Below are 5,222 nucleotides of genomic sequence, written 5' to 3'. Positions count from 1 at the left end.
GATGCGAGTAAACCTCTTTTCCAATATCTGGGTTGCTCTGACCTCTCTCATCTCCGTGGCCTCTTTTGAATAGAGCAGCTCTCAGATAAGCTGGACCACCGCAGGGCGACCTTCTCAGATTTCAATATCAGACACCAGATTTTAACCCCCTGTGCACCAGATAGGATAATATCAGGGACAGAATGGGAACTGGATGCAGTCTGAACCATGATTCCAACATAAACAGAATGTATAAAACACAAATAGAATAGAGGGGAATACAGCAAAAGTTAACGTCCAATGTGCAACTTCATTCTCCACCAATTTCAAAATGAAAAAGTACAAATCTATTATAATCCCCATGGCAGCATAATGCTTTTTAGTACAATAAAAATCGATCAGTTTTCTTTTAGGTTTTCTTTTGGCAGTTATTAAACATTTCATCCATTTCAAAGCATGAAAATGAAAAATTTTAAATTTTTCAAATTATTATTACTTTCACTTGATTAAATGATTTCATTTTAATGTCAGTAGCTTTGGACTTCCCTGTAGGATTTATGAGACCGAGATACAAAAGAATGAGATGATTCTGATAAATTGTCCCAGGCTGTTGTAAAACTATTTCCCCTTTTCAAAAGTGAAAGCTGCCCTTAAATCAACCTGAAAAACTGTCTGGTCTTGTTGGGCTGAAACGGGGCGGTAGCAAGCCGACCTGATGGCATGCAGACAGAGACACAAAGAGGGAGAGAAGGGTTGAGGGGAAATTTCCATCTGACAGGCATGTTCAGTACGTACAAATACCACAAAGGATTCACCAAACTGCCCTTTTTCTTTTAATCTCGCTACACATGCATATTGCAATAAGCGAATCTGAATCTGATCAGCAGCCCAGATTTCCTAAAGGTCACCTCATCTGTGAATGAAGGCGGGGGAGGAAGGGGGGGGGGGGCAGAAGATAAGTCATGATCATTTTCTGTATATGAATTTTTTTTTTAAAAAGTACATCTCATGAAAATGTATGGATTTATTTTTTTACACATTTGGACAAGCAAACATTTGGTCCTCTTTGAACCGGTGAAAAATAGGAGGTCCATCTGAAAATAATCCCTCATTCATTAGAAAAGAAGATTCAAGAAGACCTGTTTTTGGGGGGCGTGTCTGTTTGATTGACAGGCCTGTGGTGCAGTCAGGTTACAGCTATCGGTGGGCGGGACGTAGTATCGTCAGGTTTCCGATCAGATCGGTCAGATCCACCGCTGGCTCCTCCCCCATCTCGTCCAAATATGGTCACTTCCTGCTCCAAACCGCTCCGAACTACTAAGATGGTGACGGACAGAATCTGAACTGGAGGATTCATAACGTTCACAAACCAACGATGACATCACTGATGGATGATGACATCACTGATGGTTGATGGTTGAGAAAAACTTGAGCCAAGTTCAACATGCTTTCTGGAGCCCCTTGCTTGGAAACTCCATTGAAATGAGTGATAAATCAGTATTTTGACACGGTGCTATTGAGATTGGTCACAGCAGAAAGTGGCCCAGCAAAGTTCCTCCTCATGTCCTGACCAGATACACGTACTTCCTCCTTTGCAACGAGTTACTGTTCTGATCACAGCGGTTCAGCAAAATCAGGCCTGGTAGCCTTTTAAGTCATCGCCAGGAGCTTTATTACGCTTTAAATTTTCAATAGACTTTCACGTCAACAAATCCATTCACAATGCTAAAGCTGTAACTTTAAATCTTCCTCGCTGCGTCCTGCAGTCAACTGTCTGTACACCATGTTCTCTGCTAGCATGTCCTCTGGCCCGCTGCCAGCCAGAAGCGTTTAAGTAGCCAGATGTAGTTCTGGTTGCTGCAGCAGGAAGCAGAAAGGCCTCCCTGGTTTAGTACAAGCCTGTTATTTTGGTCTGACCTCCTGCGTTCATCGCCCTCAGGAGCAACCCACTGATTACAGCTGCGGTGGAGGATGATGGAGATTTTGTGTGTGTGTGTAAAACAAGAAGGTGGGATTGTTTAGGTGTTAGCGGTTCAGGTTGACAGGCTGATGTCAGGAAGATGTTCCTGTACTGTTCTGGTTTACGTGGAGACTCGTCAACAGCAGACCTGAAGCTATAGGAGTCATGGAGCTGGATTTTTAATGTTTCTATTGTGTCTTTCCCATCAGGCCAAGTTATCCTGTCACCCGTCTCCAACCCTCAGGCTTCCTCTAGATAATTGCAGCGGTTTCACAACAACATGACAAATATATCCAAGATTACAAACAGAGAGAGGGAGAGATTGAAATGCAATATTTTAATTGAGGACATTTACTCGGTGCATCTGCATTTTCAACAATAAAACTCCGTCTAACTAGTGGCGTACACCTTGTAGCGTTTCTCCCTCCCCGACTGACCTCAATTTGTGAACTTCATAAAAAGGTGGACAGATATCTGGCCCCGTAGTCCGGGAGGTAATTACTAATGTTACCGCTTCTTCCTTGGGGAGGGAAGATGCGACGCCTCGGCCCACGCTCCTATTTGGAGCCGGGCCAGTTATTTCCTGTGGAATCAGGCAGCATTAACCTCCTGGATGCAGATCCATTCGCTTGTAAATTAGCAACTAATTAGAAGGTGCTCGTCATCTTCCAGAAACACCGTGGATGAAAAATGCATCAACAAATTACAGAGAGGAAAAAGAGCCACAACGGAGGTATAGTTTCTGTTCTGATTGCTCTTCTATACTTTGAGATTTTTATTTCATATTAATGACTGCTAACTATACACAAACATTGACCTTATATCCTGTTTTCTATTGCTCACTTTTCTCTTAACATAATTAACAGTTATTACAAAGGAAATGATACTGCAGACATAAAGTAAAACCAGTCTGGAACAACGTTTTGGTTTTTTAGTTGTAAATGCTGACACTCAAGTATTTCTTACCAAATACTTGACATTTTACTTGGCACTTAACGTATAATCCTCTGGAAACATCTGGAAAATATTTGTTCTGGCAAACCAGTGGTTACTTTGAGAGGGAGGGTCACACATAACAGGAGTTGAAACTGAAAACATTTGTAAAAAAACTATTTTACAGAAAAGAATTTTTTTTTTTATAAAGCTCAAAAACAGGAATTTCATGTAAATGCACGTGCAGAAAAACATAACGACACTATGAACATCAACAATTACTTTTGCATGCAACTGTACAAAGTTTGTGCATTCGAATAAATCAGTTTTTAGAAAAAAGTAACGTTAATAATGAAGTTGCATCGTATCCTTTTGCAGAAATACAACAAACCGGCTGCCAGCTGAGAAGCAACAGATTTCTGCAGAGATTACCGACTGGAAATCTCTGGTGTTGTCGTCGGTGTGTTTGCGACAAGCAGGTAAAGTGGATTATGAACAGGCTTTGTAATCCACAGGTTCTCTTTATCTCTCCAAAGGAATAACAATCACTCTTAGTGTTGTCGGTCAACACATCGCTTTGTTCCCATAGCAACTTCAGCATAGTGAGAAAAGCTTGTATGATTTCCAGAGTAGGTAGCTTCATTTTTAATTCAACAATATTTGATCTATACATCACAGCATTAGTCATCTCAGGGTACTTAACATAGAAAGGTGACGGTATCCTAGAGAGAAACCCACCGATCTTCTTTTGAAACCAGACTGAAGCTGAAAACACACAGACGTCATGTCAGCTGCTGCGTGAAGACCGAACAGCGCACAGAAAAAGAAATGATGGAGACGTTTCCAATCGTCCTGTAAATAACAGCGCTGAGGGTCGCACACCTCAGGAAACTTCTCGACCTCGATAACTAGTCTGATCATCCACTGTGACACAGAAAGACACGAAGAAGTCGAGCTGCGACAGGAGCAGAAGAAGAACCGATACAGGAAGTACACAACAGACTTTCCTCTGCCCGAAATTTGACATTCAAGTCAAATATGTGTGACCGGACTACAAGAACCCACAACACCACTCTGAGAACTTCACCCAGCAAAAAACACAAAGGTGAAGGAGACACAGCAGAAACGGCACGCAGGAGGGAACCAAGAAAAGGAGAGCGCCACCTAGTGGAGGAGAATCAGCATCCTGCAACAGTTGGTTCACAAATAACAAACCAGGATGAACAACTAATACAAATTGGTCCAGATGATGTTTGAGTGCACTCCCACACAACAAATAATAAATACACAATAATCAAAAAGGCCGGCTGGTTAAATGATCCATAAACCAAAATCAAATGAAAACAAATGCGATAATAAAACAAAGAAACCAAAGTAAGGGAAGTAACTAAGGGACCAAATGAGCAGATCTCCTCCGAGCAGGGCAAAGAAACACAATACTAACAACTCAAAACAATTAGTGGGAAATAACCAAGTGGGGAGCCATTTTGTATTACCTTCACCAACAGCAGAGCGACTTCACGAGGCCGACACCATGTTCCTGGTTCTTACTACTCACAAGAGGCAAACAAACACACATCAAACACATGAAACATGAGAAGAACGGAAAACCTCGAGCCGAGTGACTAAACAGCTCTGATGACTCAGCACTCGCTCCTTCCTTTATGAAGCTGTTTGGGTAAAATAACACCACCTCCAGTTGGACTTGATCAGAATCGGGAAGGCAGAGAAGGATCACCTGTTCTCAATCAGTGATCACAGGTGTGGCAGGAATCTCAGCAGGGAGTCTCACTCCTCACATACGGAACACTTTATAATACACTGATTCTTTTGTTAAGATTTCACTCTTTACTTGATAAGTATTCATTCACATACCTCTGAGAGACTCATCTTATTTGCAGTCATTTTGCCCGGATGATGCCGACACCCTGCGGGCCAATCAGTAACAGGATGCATCACCTAGTTAAGTGTCTCGGAGAGTCGGACTGGTGGTGCAGCATTTCTGGCCTCTTAAAATTTGAGATTTTGACCTTTAATGAAGACGCCCCCCCGCCAGGCCAATCAGCCGAGTGTGTGAAACGTCAGAGCGCAGAGCTTAATATACCAATCAGTCCTGGTTCTGTCAAATTCAGAGCAGCAGCCTGAGATCATTTGCGTTAAAAGTGTTGGCATTTAATCAGAGCGCCCTCATTAGGTCAATCAGTGCATGTTTTTAAGTAGCAAGCTGACTCGCATCCTCTCCAAGTTTTCCATCAGGCTCCTCATTGTATTTTTTTTTTTTTAGCGTCATCGGGAACACAAAGAGAAAAGACACATTCATTCTCTGAAGGGTCCGATGAGGCGGCACAAT

Source organism: Brachyistius frenatus, unplaced genomic scaffold (assembly GCF_029030835.1).
Source record: "Brachyistius frenatus isolate BFR_SWC_R1_liver_20210118 unplaced genomic scaffold, ASM2903083v1 Contig_599, whole genome shotgun sequence".
NCBI classification, from domain to species: domain Eukaryota; kingdom Metazoa; phylum Chordata; class Actinopteri; family Embiotocidae; genus Brachyistius; species Brachyistius frenatus.
The sequence above is the reverse complement of the archived record's forward strand: the minus strand, read 5'-3'. Positions refer to the sequence as shown.